The sequence below is a fragment of the Xiphias gladius genome, chromosome 7, assembly GCF_016859285.1.
Source record: "Xiphias gladius isolate SHS-SW01 ecotype Sanya breed wild chromosome 7, ASM1685928v1, whole genome shotgun sequence".
In the NCBI taxonomy this organism is placed as follows: domain Eukaryota; kingdom Metazoa; phylum Chordata; class Actinopteri; order Istiophoriformes; family Xiphiidae; genus Xiphias; species Xiphias gladius.
Window position 1 is genome coordinate 19193678 of NC_053406.1, and position 14506 is coordinate 19208183.

Below are 14506 nucleotides of genomic sequence, written 5' to 3' on the forward strand. Positions count from 1 at the left end.
AGATATGAACTTAAAATATAGATAAAGATAGATGACAGATAAAGATAGATATGAACATCTATACATAGAAGTAATCAGCTTCACATTTATGTAGACATTTAGATGTCCTTGTAAATGAAATGGGAATGATTTTCTTCTCTATTTGCTGCAGACATGGATGCATTTCCAACAGATATTTTATAGTTTGCTATATTAGATTTGGAAGTTCCAGTGACGTTTCCTCTGCTGCACGCAATCTACAGTAATGGCTGGAAAATACCGATCAGAGATGTAAGCTAAGGCAGAATGGAACAGACTCAGTGTTAAATAAATGTAAAGATCGACCTAAAACTATGACTGAACAAAATAACGGTGCAACAAAAAGAGGAGCTTGCAATTTTTAAGTAAGCACGAAAAACTCAACTTCCACATGGAAATACATGATCGCGAGGTGAATTTAGGGGTTTACGAATCTTAAAGCCGAGTACGAAAATTAGACCTCTTTGTCGCAAGCAGTTTTCGCCTTTCGTGTAAAATATTAAATGATTCATTTAGTGCGGAGATGACTCTGTCTTAAGTTTTTATTACTGACTGTAAAACACTTGTTTATAGCAGAAATGTGCTGTTTATAGCAATGAAAAGAGTGCTCACACTGAATCACAAGGACTGAAAACCACAGGCATCACAACGTCCGTGTCTTTGTCAAATGTGTGCCAATCATGGCAAAAAAAAAAAGACTTTTTTTTTCTCCTTATAATGACAAACTCTTTTCTTTCCCAATTACAACTGACATAAAATAGATTATTTACTCTGTTTTGTTGGTATACAGACACAGTAGTATTATAAAAGAGAAAGACAAAGTCGGACTGAGGGAGGAGACTTTAGTTTCACAGCTAGGGGATTTCGGGCCATACAGCTTGATAGATTTTTTCTCTTCCCTGGGTTAAAACTCTCTACAATTTCTAGCCCTGTTTCTCCACAAGCAAGGCTGCTTTCTGATGATTCAAGTAATTCAAGCCCCTCTCTTTAAATGGAACGTTTTGATGGATTATGCAGTGTCAACCCTCACCACACTGAACACATTTGAATAAATGTAGATTTGAGAGTTACTGAAAGATGAGGCCAACATGTCAAAGAGATACACAACTGCATGCAAATGCTCTGTACTTTGAAGCTCTGGCATTTGAAAAAAAAAAAAAAAAAATGTGGCGTGGAATTTTACAAACTTCCACCCACCAAATCTAAAATGTTTTTCATGTAAATTTAATTTATACAGGTTGGTGTCCCACAAAATATTTCCATACTGCACTGACAGATAGTAACGAAGTTAATAGGGATTTGTCTGTGCTCTGAATCTTCATTTGCCATCAGTGAAAAGAATTTTAAATGCGAAGAGGTTCTGTTCAATTGGCCTGAACGTACAATATAAATAAGGCAGAGGGAATAAAATAGCAATTTGTGCAAACAGTGGGAAACAATCAGCACAAACCTTAGAAGATATGACATTTGGGTACAAGTGACAAAATGAAATCATGTACAACAATCCTATTACATATGTATGCCATTTGACAACCCTTAAGTCTACTGATATTTGAACCAGAATAATCCACGTTGTGCAGGTCCGGCCTATTTATTCATGCACAGATCACGTTTCTCTCAGGCTTGGGAAATCAGCTTTTGCTTCAATACTGCCTTTGTCACACACATACTTCCCTAGCCTCACTAACTACACTATCTCCCTGCTTGCTCAAGCAAAACTTTATGCTAAGTAAATCATTTACATCTCCCAAGCAGCCTATCTACATTTTCCAATAAAACCCAAAATTGATGGATGTCATCTTACTGCTCACAGGCAATAACTCCTGCTGCTTCGAAATAACAATATGTTTTGGTTTTATGAGGTCTAGACATGCTATTCTTTTTAATGACATCCCAAGGCCAGTGCTGTTTACATTTATTGATATCTGTTTTTAGACTAGAGCAGCTCTGTCCTCCTCAGAGGTTTTCTATACAGAGTTAAGTTTGACTTATACTGACAAAACAAAACTTTTCATTTGGTAAGTTTAGACCACAGAGTGAAGCCGTAAAAAATATTTTGCTCATATTTCTCTGAGATACACTTTGCTGAGATCCATGACAACGTTACAGTAGTCTGACACCTTACTGACGGTGCCAAACAACACATGCTTGTGTTTGGGTCCATTTGCAAATCAAGTTAACAACATTAGATGTACAGTTGATATCCTTTAAAACTTCAGTTGGCATACACATGAGTGTGAATAAATTGTATTGAGTGACTGTTAAATAAAAAAACAAAACATTTAAGTGTAGATAAACTTAAATCTAATCAGCCATACCACATCTAAAGTTGGATAAAACTGTGTGTCTTTGGTAAGGTTTTCTTTGCCAAAACGCCGAAAGAAACCTGAAAACATTTTTCTTAAATCAGCTTCTTATGAGCATTGGGGTCCTACATGAAAACTACATCGTATACCAAAGTTTGAACAGTTTTGGTGATTTCAATTAAGAGATTTCTGTTTGTGACACTTCTCCTCTTAGGATTTAGCATCGTCTGAATCAAAAGATGGCTGTAGACCCTTGGTGCACCCATGCCACACATGGAAACAGGGTGGAATTAGACGCAAGCTGTTATAATAAATCAGTAGAGAGTGTCAGGAGCTGGTAACGATCGGGGCAAAAATACCACAGCCACTCTCATCTCTTTGAAAAGCAGTGCACTCCCAACTGTGACGTACACTTTGGTAGTGTGTGGAGAGTTTGGATGAGTTTCTCCCAAGAGGAAACCTGCCCAGGACGTGAAGGGAATTGGAGTTGCAAGGGAAAATATACCGCAGGCACAATAAACTGCCAAAGGCAGTTCAAGTTACTTATTGAAAGGACAGAGGTCTCCATATTTCCTCTGAGTCATGACGCAGACATTAACCAGATTTGCAGTTTTAAATAATAATATACACATTAAATAATAATAAAAATAAAAATGTCTAGTTCTTGCAGTTTGTCGTTCCTTTATTTTTTATTTTTTTTAACCTTAGTCATCATTAAGGAGCAATTCAGTTAAATTTGGTTGAACATACATACTACTACGTCACTACGTCGTGACAATTCCAGTAACGATCCCATTTACGACTCACAAATAATGATCCTGTTTACCATCCACTGCGCCTCAAGAAAAGAAAGAGTGCAGAGTTGTGCTTTGTGTCATGCACCCACATGAAATTAGAGCCCTCACATAAGGGAATGGCATTGGCATACTGTGCGAACAGCTACTGTACTTCCATTAATGCACTGACAGCTAGATCTTTCTAAGAGAGCGACATTGAAGCTTGCGAGAAAAAAAAAAAAAAAATCCATATATGGTTCATACACAACATGAGGGACAGAGTAAAGTTCAGTCTCAGAGTAAAGCTCAGTGCTGAGCCACAGTGCCCATATATTTCACTAGTTACTGAAAGTCCTTTGACCTAAAGCCAAATCATTATTGTGCTATAACATCAAGGCACATAAAAAGAAGTCAAAGTAGGCAGGTGCTGAACCTTTTTTTGCGAACAGCAGCTCTGTGCTAATGAGTGCTGGCATGTGTTCTGCCTTGGAGGGTAACAGAAAACCAACTGGAACACAGTTTTAGAGAGGGCGCAGACTTCACAATGACCAATTAAATTTATGGGAGCATCATGGACTGTCAAAACTAAATGAGGCCTGATTGCAAAGAGCACAAACAACTACAAGTACTTCTATGTGAGGAATGAACTTTGCTTTTTGCTTCAGCTTGTGTGCACACTAAAGTGTGGATTTCTGTTTTTAAGCGCCGTCCATAGAGACAAAGGTCCCTCTTGCTCAAGAGCTGTCACTACACTTGCTAGAAGTGTACCCGAGTGTGCGTCGGTACCACTTTGTTATTCTGTCACTGAGCTGTCCTGTTTTTTTTGCACACCTCTTATCTACTGTATTTTTATGAGTTTGTCATGAAAATGATGCTGTAGCTTCTAGTCCGCATACAAATATGTAAATTCACAACTACAAAGTGCACATATTAGGTATACCAAACGACATGTTAGCCACTATGGAGAGTACTGCAACTTCAAACTAGTTAGTCTGTCACTATTTTCTAAACTCCTATGTAAATTGGGTCAATTGTCTTCGGCTATAACTTAAGTTGGATGGTAATTCATGGTAATTCATGGTAATAAGATGAGAATTAATAAAAGCAAGATAATTTGTCATGAGAGGCAAGACGTGTAATGTCAATGGGTGTGGCCTCTCACAAAAAGCCATAAAACTGGAGCAAAATCACCAAACATCATCAAAAATACTGGACTTTTGAATATATTTATATATGCAAATATAAATCCCCTTTTTTTCCCCAGAATTGGTACGCTAGTGGAACAAAGAACAAAGGACAGATGAAAGAATTAACTCTGAGTGAAAATCTGACAAGTGGAATCCGATTATCTTGACAAATGGATAGCATTAATGGAGGTCTACTACTGAGATCCATCTAGAGTGGGTACTATTTTGTACAATGTAAGTTTTACAAGACTTAATAGGAAAGTTTTGAAGTGCTGTAAAATAGAAAAAACCACAACAAAACAAACATCAGCACATAAGAATACAGAAAAAAATTTGCACCGCTGAGTCCATTAAGGTCTATTAAGGGGGAGTCAACAAACTTCAACACCCCTATTAGAACCCACAGGGAAAACAGAAAAGAAAAAGAAAAGAAAAATTACATATAAAATCCTGCATAACAGGAGCAAAAACTAATAAAAATACAAAGTTATTATTTAAAGGAAGGAAATTTGTGTCAAGAGAAGATGCATAGTTTTGCAAGAAACTAAACTACTTGTGATTTTTACTGACGCTGCAAACTGTGGTGCTTTTAGTAAATCAGGCCTGGATTGCAAAACACAATCATGCAGATATCTCCATCTAAAACTCAAACTCTTCAATCAGCAGTACGAGTGTATACTATACCTCAAATACTGTGTGATATATAAAAATATTGTCTGGGCCCTTGACTACTTTAGATGTAACAGCAAATACTAAAAAATAGTAGCTTAAAGAGTTTTTTTTAATTTTATTTCAAAATTGTACAAAAACAAGAAAAAAAATCAAGTACAGTAAGATGTTTTGTATCAGGAGATACAGAATCTATGCCTAAAATCCATACTACACACTTATTTTAATCAGATTTTGTAGCGAGTTCAGACTGGAAAAGTATATTTGAAACAGTCAGTAGGCAGACTAAAAAAATGTTGACTTTTGAGGCTGCTGTCGATGGAAACAATTCTCCCACAATGCAGTACTCAAAGGATAATTAAAACTAATTGTGTGGAACAGGAACACCTCTGTTGAGTTTAATTGGCACAGGCATTTTGAAGTTGCAGCTTGACGTCCGCTGGTGCAAGTATTGTATCATGTCCTGTTAGTATAAAACGGATAAGTAGGTTGGTTTTCTTATATACAAAAACAGTAAACTATGAGAGATTAGTGAATAGTAGTATGTATATATAGTTACTATGTAGTGTGGAAAAGGGACACAACCCAAACCTTTACAGGCATCTGTGCTGGCATTCACCACTATTACCACCTGGAAAAACCCAGCCATGCGATAGAGGTGGTGTATGCGTGTTCTCTGACGATGTTTGGCATCCTTTCGTCAATGACCATGTCTCCTTTTTTTTTTTTACAAAAAGGTTACAGCAAATCAAAATGCTCAGTTAACGTTAAGCGCAGACATGTATTTAATTTAGAAATAAAAAAGCTGCCACGCAGTAAGCTCACCATCTGAACTGCAGGTCAGCTGTTCATTCGGCAGCTCGGTGTTTACTTTCCTTGTTAGTTACAGACAGACCGCTATTTGGAAGCCAATGGATCAAGCCAATAGTTCCTTTCAAATACATTTACCTTTCATCTTAAATGTAAACAATGTGACTTTGAGTTTACCACTGCCATTAACTCTATTGCCTCCCATGTCCCTCTGCAGTGCAATGACTCAAGTATGAGAAGCAATCAATTGGCTTCTGGTCTGGGTGAATGGGTCTTAGTGCTTGGTTTGCACAGGCTTGATGTGGCTGACAATGACAGATTATAGTGTTGTGTCTGAGAGTAATTAAAATGGGTCTATCATCACGCTGATAACTCAAGAGCACGATGCCCCCAAGGCAGGCGGCATCAGCCTGTCAGACGGCAGCTTTCTTCTGAGTAAACAGCATCCAAATTTTCTTATGATTCACCTAAAGACGGAGGAAAAGGGATCTGCATCGACTTTAAATTCTGTAATGATCATCTTTTCTTTTACATCGTTAGTCTTAATGCTACTTCAAGACTGGCAAGTATAAAGTACAATCCTGAGTATGATTTTCCTGCCAAATTGTCCCCCAAGCAATCCACTTAGTGTATTAGGTAGCACCTAGAGTAAACGAAGAAGTCAGATAACCATTTTCCTAAAACCAGACTGCATTCCAGAAACCTTAAAGGAATTTTGTATTTTGTAATACCACTAATCCAATGACAATTCTGTAATGGGAATCTTACATTTTTTTAAACAGTTGCTGAATGTCAGTGATGTGTAGACTTAAAGGAAAAACTCGACATTTTTGGAAAAATACACTTATTTGCTTTTTTGCTATGAGTTAGATGAGAAGATCGATCCCACTGTCATGTCCGTCTGTTAAAGACGAAGCTACAACTAGCAGCTGGCATGAGAGTGGTGTCAATCCTCTCATGTAACTCTTAGCAAGTGTATTTCCCAAAATGTCAAACTATACCTCAGATATGGTTATTTTTGACTCTGTAGTTTGTGATCTGCGAGGTGTTTCCTCTATTTTTGTTTCTCCATACATGCAAATGTGGTGAACAAAAGATTAGAAACACCCAATATCCAATATCCAATATAGCACCTTTACAAAATACAACCTTAAAAAAAAAAAAAAAAAGAAAAAGGACCATAGAGTGGAGTCAACACAAAAACATCACTGGTAAAGGAAGTTCAGAAACAACTAGTCAATTAATTGATTACTCAAAGCAAAAAGGATCAAACATTCTCTAGTTCCAAATGTGAGGATTTGCTGCTTTTCTTTGTTGTATCATTTTTGAATTGAATATCTTTGGGTTTGGGACTGTAAGTTAGACAAAACAAAGCAATTTTAAGACATTACCTTGGACCGTGGAAAATTGTTTTGACATTTTGTAGTCTAAACAATTAATTAGCTGGAAAAATAACAGAGATTAATTGATAATGAAAATAATCTTTGCAAGTAACCCTTAGAAAAAAACTGAACATTTAAAGTAGAATTTACTGTCAAGCTATCGCATTGCATTACATTACCGAGGGGTTCAGTTTTTCTGGTCCTTTAATATATTTAATTTTGTTTCTTAAAGACATGTTTGTTCTTTCCAGCTGGCACCCCTGAGTGTATTGTTCAAACAAAATTAGGGAACCGTTATGGTGCAATCGCGGGCACTGCTGAAAAGAAACCCAGAAACTCTGAAGGAGCAGGCTACTCTAATGTTGTCCCCAAGCTGAGCTGTATCCTGCGGTGTAAGGGAATAATATTTCATTCAGTCTGCATAAATGCATTTGCAAACAGCACTCTAGCGAGAAAGGCAGCAGCTGATTCAAGAGGACGAGTGTTAAGCAAGAACAGTACCTGTCCTAATATCTCACTGTGTATGAGCAAGATATGAATCTGGGAAAATTAGATTTTTTTACATTATACTCTTTATCTAACAGTAAAATATGGCAGCTGCTGCACATTTCCCTTGTACTATCAATGTAAGATTTATTGATTAGTGTAGTGTTTGCATTCTGTTGGCACTCACTGATACGGAGTACTTGTACCTTTGATTTTCTTCAGCGGTGTTGCGTTACTCCCAACTGTGTGCCGCTGCTTTTACAGGTGACTTTAGGTACACAGTGGTTTATTTTATCAGGCTCAGATCTGCCCAAACAAGCCCAGAGAGGAGACAGAAAGGTGCAGCCACTCTCCCGTTGTCGGAAATGCAAGGTGCAACTGAGCTCTCTGCCAGATAGAGTAAAGCTCTCGCCATCGGATTTCTAAAGAAGGGAATGACCTGCCATCAGACCACAGTGGACATAGTAGATAGGACTGGGCCAAAAGGGGTGTGGGCCAGCCAACTCCCAAACAGCCCCTCAAGTCAACAGCTTTGAATGTGACCAAAACAACAAATTAATGCAATAATGAGCCTACTCAAAAACACATCTTTCTGAAAACACTGTGCAGCTGCTGATGAAAACATCGGAACCGTTTTCATTCCAATTCAAGCTATGGATTAGTCGGAGCTCAATAACTGAATTTATTGATTAGAGATTCAGTCTTGGCTCTCAGAGAGAGTCCCTTCTCCTCCACACTGAGCAGCAGTTATTCAGTCTTCATGTTGTGAGCTCTGGTCTCAGTCTCATCCACTCCCGGGCTTCTCTTTTTGTTAAATTTCTCTTTAGCCGTTACGACAGTTTCTTAAAAAATGTCTTGGATGGTCCATGACAAGACAACAGCAAGTGAAAAAGATAAAATCACTGTCTGGACCATCATCAATGAGAAATATGCTCTGCCTATTTTTAGGCTGTAATTGTGGTTCCCATTTGGCCCAAACAGCGTAATTTTGAATGCTGTGATGCTCTGATGAAATACACCGATGTCTCAGATATTGCATATGACACATGGATGAGTGAACAAATTATGTAGAACGCCCCTTTGGGTTGATCAGCGTAATTTCTGATAATGTGAGATGCATCGCCAACTTCTGACAAAATCTAACAAGTGAACAAATGTTGCAGGGCCCAATCTCATCAGTTACATTAGAGAAGTTATGGCATACAGATAACTTATAGATATAAATCCCCCAATAGTTAAATCGGGGATACCATGGGACTATAAAGACTCAGTGTGTTCAATATTAAAGTGGCTATGATCAATATTTTCATAATAGCATAAACTGTCAATGTGACAGCAATCTGACAATGTGAAAGCAGTCACTTTCACAGGCCAGTTATGCGATTGGCTGTTGCCTAGGTCTGAATGAGCGGATGGCCTGTGACATAAATGGCTCTGCCCAGTATGTCTTTTCTGCGTTTTGAAAAATGTACTGGATTATTTCACAATTTCATGGTTGTATTATATATTGTGTCTGTATCTATTCATGATTATTTGCTGCATAATGTCTTATTTATTTAATATTGAAAACTCTGTGTCTCAATACAATGAGGGTTCAGAGCCAGCGACTTTTGATTTGCATAAAGCGGCAGCAAAAGATTGAAAAATGTTAGGTGTACGTTATTTTCCATTCGTACATTTTACAGTCCATCCCCCAACCGGCACTTCCACAAAGAGCGGTGCACGTTTGCAACTGCTTCCCAAGTACGACAGCTGACAAGCCCCAACTTTGCTACAGAACCAGCAAAGTGCAAACAGTGAAGTACTGTACAAAAGGGTGTAGGGTAGTGGAAAGACTGACAGAAGTTAAAAAGTAACAAATGTCTACAGTTTGCTATTAAGTGGAATTGTTTGGCTAGCTTAACAGTTTGAAACACTGAACATTTTTGAAAAACCTATTAGAAATCATCTAATGGCAGGAGGTAGTACCACAGAAATTCAAGTAGCAAATTGGATTCTCCCTCTAGCTCCCCTTCTGTATTAATCTTAAAATGAGCTCGCAATGCAGTGCACTGTGGTAAAATTTAGGGAAGGTTTAAAGGTGTCAAGACTTGAATCTCCTCCAACCCCAGTAAAAAAAACACAATTACTGGCATCTGTGATGTGTGAGAGAGACAGATGAATGGTCAAACATAACCCACAGGGAACCCACTGAGGGGGAACAAAGGGATCTTTTTTAGCCATTGTTCTTTAAGTATCTTCATTTTACTGAACTCGTTTTCTTATTTGTTAAAAATTTTTGCTAGACTTATGATACGGAGGATGTGTGCCCAACGGAGTTCTTCATTTAGGTACTCTCATTGAAGGTACTGTGCTTTGATGGCTCCAAAGCCTTAATGGTGGCTTGTAATTGCTCCATCACCCATACTAATGTGCACTCTATGCCCTTTTCAAAACAAAAACATTGCATTTCCATTTTTTTCACTTCGGACCTGATTTTCACTGTCTAAGCATCACAGCCAATAGAGTGAGGTCTCTGAGATCCAGGGAACAGAGAGAACAATGTCATATTCATAAGCAGAGACATCAGCTCTCCTCCTCATTACCACAGCACAGTCATGAATGGAAGCTTCTGTCCCCACAATCATGAAAGGACCTGTCATCTGTCTGTTTCTGCTAATTGACTGTTTACTACATTTCAGCACATACAGACAGACAAATTTTTGATCGTCCTCAGTTTGTCATTCAGTTTGACACCGCAATACAAATCCCTAACATAAAAATGTCCACAGAGTTTCTCCTTTTTTTTCTTAACACTTACTACATGACTCGAAGTGATAGCACGTCTACAGCAGCACTCCTGTGACCTTGACAAAACCATCAGATTCACTATTTACCTGAAGGTTCCATTATAAAGTATGAGGACAAAAACCTCTGTACATGTCACCACAAGAGATGTTTTTAACAAGAGATTTGAGTCTTTCAGAAACTGAAAAGAATATAAAGTCAAGGACAGAAAGATTCTTTTTTTTCTTCAACATGGACCTCCATACCCAACTTCTTTCTGTGTAAACTGGATGACTTGCTGCAACCTCTGACTTGGAAGGACAAATACCAAAGTGTTATCTGCCTATTCACTTCCAGCTGCAAGGCACCTCCGCACTCAGGTCCATTTTATAAGCCATCTCAAAGAGAGTGTAAAGTTTGATGCACATCCACACGCTGCCACGCACAGACAAGGTAGTGATGGTTTAAATACGTTCAATTTACAGACGAGCGCTTGTGCCTTCACACAGATGTACAGCAGCAGAATTCAGAGCAGATACAGCGGAAAAACACAGCCTGGAGGTGTGACGTACTCAGTGAAATGAGAGCCGCATAGTCCACATGACTTACTTTGTTAGAGATGCTACTAATGGCTAAATTCCTTACATGCATCAGCTGCCAATTCTCTCCCAGCCCCTCCCTTTTCAACAGTGAGATTAGCTGCCACCACATAAAATAGTGCCATTCATTATCTAGCAATTAGAGTGAGGCTTATTAAGCAGAGTTTAATGTAAATTTAATGAGCAATAAATTCAATTTCTTTAAATAGAAGAGTATATTATTGTTACAAATGATGTACTGTGGTGATCTCAACGTACAGGCAATGAAATACTTCACAAGTGGGCACATATCAGTGGGCCATTAAGTGCAGTATTAAATTCATCCTGACACATGGTACTGTACTGTATGAACTATTTTATATGGTAGAGAGAGGACCACTTCATTTTTGTACCGAGAGCTGATACAATTACTCAATTAATCAATTCATGGAAAATTAAATCAGCAACTGATTCATTCAATTAATGGTTTGAGTCACCTGTCTAGCAAAAATGCCAAACCTTCTCTGGTGTCAGATTCTCAATTGTCAGGATTTGCTGCTATTCTTTGGGTTTTTTTAAATCAAACAAGACTAAGTTTAAAACAGTTTACTACCTGTTGATCAGCCAAAACAAGCAATTTTAGGGCATCACTTCAGCCTTTAGGAAATTCTGATGACCATATTTTCAAAATTATTTTTTGACATTCAATAGAGCAGACAAATAATCAATTAACTGAGAAAGTAATCGACAGATCAACCTAATAATCGTTGTTCACTGTCCTCGTCAGGGGTGGAATGTACTAAGTACATTCACTTAACTAAAATTTTGATGTAGTTGCACTTCCATCATATTTCTGTTACTTTTAACTTCTACCTCACTACATTTGAGGGGCTAATATTGTTTCTTTTTTACTCCACTAAAACAACTAGTGGTTTTCGGTTACTTCGCAGAATAACATTTTACACATAAAACCCAGGATAAACTAATAACATATACTGAATTTTTATAGATTAAAGTCACCCCAAAAAAAGTTCAATTTAGCTCCCACCAAGACCATCTATAAGCATTAAATTGCTGCTTACACATACTGTAAACGCATCAGTAAATACTAGAAAATGCCCTCAGTAGAGCGCAGACCTCCACCACGGCCAGTGTCAAACAACATACAGCAGACTTCAGAGGAAAAAAATTGAAATTCATAGTAAATGACCTGGATCTGCCCCAAAATTTAATGTGTTCTTCCCTGGGCCATGCCCCATCCCTCCACCATGTTCAGTGCAGTTTAGTATTTTTTGCGTAATCCTGCTGACACGGGTGAAAAGATAACCTCCTTGGCGGAGGTAATACTCCAGGAAATATTATACTGACTGGTAAAAAAATACTCTGGAATTTTTTGCGCATAATGAGCAATTTAACTTTTAACACTTTAAGTATTTTTTGCTGTTTTCGAAATTACCTTTTATTTATTTATTTATTTATTTAAATCAAGTCAAGTATTGAATGCAGGACTGTTTGTAACGGGGAATTTTTGCACTGCTGTATTGCTAATTATACTTACCTGTGAAGACCTCCGCCACCACCGCCCCTAGTTCTCTGCTCCTTTTTAATGATCTTATCTTTAGCGCTCAACAGAAGTATGCCTGTATACACGACAGTACTTCCTGTAGGCCTAAATATGCACCTCTGACGGAGGAAAAGCAAAAAGCACCAGGAGATCAACATTTTTAATGGGAACCGAGGAAATAAGGACACAGACAGACAAACACAAATTGAGGGCAGAGCAGCACACTGCCATCTGATTACAACAATCTCCGTTTTAAAGCCAAAACCCCACCTTAAGCAGCCAGAGACGGACATCTTCAATCACTCACCATGTCACATGCCAACTGGCTACCAAGAGCACCACAACAACTGCACGTTTTCCTTTTGTTTTCTTTGAGATCCTGTCCTTCAGTGTTGTCTTGTGGCTGCATGACAGCTCGTATTGATCCACTTCACCATCACTCAGTCAAAGACGAATGACATTAAACTGGCACTAAGTGGGATTATGCAACCTTCTGAAATTCGACCATCTGATATGCTACAACAGGCTGAACCCCAGGAGAGGCAGGAAGACAAATGCTGCTAAACAGATTCCTTGTTAAAATGCAAAAAGTCTCAGTGTTTCATGACAGGATGCTCAGCGCAGGCAGCTCTTTAGCTTCAGCAGTCGTTATAAGAACAACTTTCCCTTATGATGTCCAGGACCAGTTGCGTCTCTCCCTCTCTCTTTCTGTCTTTCTTTAATTAACCCTCTGTCCTTGGTAGGCTCTCTTTATAATAAGATGCACACCCATCCAGTTAGTTGGATTGTTCTTCTCTCACCAGATATAGAGACAAAGTTCAAATCCACCGATTCTGGATTATTAACAAAGAAAAATTTGAAGTCTATCAAAAAGCAGACTCTTCAGCACTTCTCAAAGCAGGAGCTCGGGCCCTCTTCTGCTGCTAGCCGCTGGCACAAAGACAAACAAAATGGAAAACCTGTGGTCAGACAAGACCATTTCTGGCTTGAGGATGTTACCTGAACCAAGAGACTGCACCAGTTTCCGAATGCTGCAATCCTCGGTGTATTGAGTTTGAGGTTATTTCGCATTCATAATGCATTATTTTACTCGACTGAGAGGTTAATGAAATTAACGTGGCACGGAGATGCTAGACAATGCTGTAAATTTCATTCAACTGGTATCCAACACAGACCATAATGAATTCCACAACTGTGAAATGAAAGCCAAGTAAGCAGTGAGCTTTTAAAAAAAAAAAAAAAAAATCCTTTTAGGTTGTAACTTAATTTTGGGAGCAGGTTGTCACTCTCACCCCACTCTCACCCCACACACTCACGCGCTCGCGCGCGCACACACACACACACACACACACACACACAGGCGCGCACACACACGTACGCACAGCGGACCTGTTGACGGCTGATGCAGATACCACTACTGAGCGTGAACAGCAGCCTATGTAGCCACTAATGGTCTATATCTGAAACATGGAATCAAGTCACTCAAGCAGACTTCGAGCGTAACGCTGCCGTTACAACTGTTGCTTTCCATTTTAAAAGCGACCTGGGGACTGACAACACAACAACACGTCCATCCTACCGCTGGGAGGGATTTAAAGCGGATGCACGCTGACATTTTAATCGTTTCACATGCGTCAGTATTGTCACAGAATACGTTTTCCAGGGGGAAAAAAAAAAAAAAAAAAGCGACACTGACGCATGCAACTCTGATGCAACCGCGGTGGCACGGCGAGGGAACGGCCGGACTAGGGACTGCAATGGTCGCGCACATTTAGGCGCCCCTGGTTCGTGCAGTCGCACGCTGTAGAGCCCGACAGCTACATGGCAGATTCACATCTCCAGCCCCGCTGACGGGAGGGGAAGTCGGGACTGCGGACGGGAACACACACACACACACACACACACTGGCATCACGGGCTGCGGTTGCGCGGCCGGAGGACACCGTGCGAGACCAGAGCTGCAAT

General features: G+C 39.1%; 1 protein-coding gene across 5 annotated transcripts in view; it reads right to left on the minus strand.

The window, feature by feature from the left end:
* Positions 1 to 14506, minus strand: part of cadm1b (cell adhesion molecule 1b) — a 164630-nt gene that overhangs the window by 132540 nt on the left and 17584 nt on the right. The window lies entirely within an intron of this gene.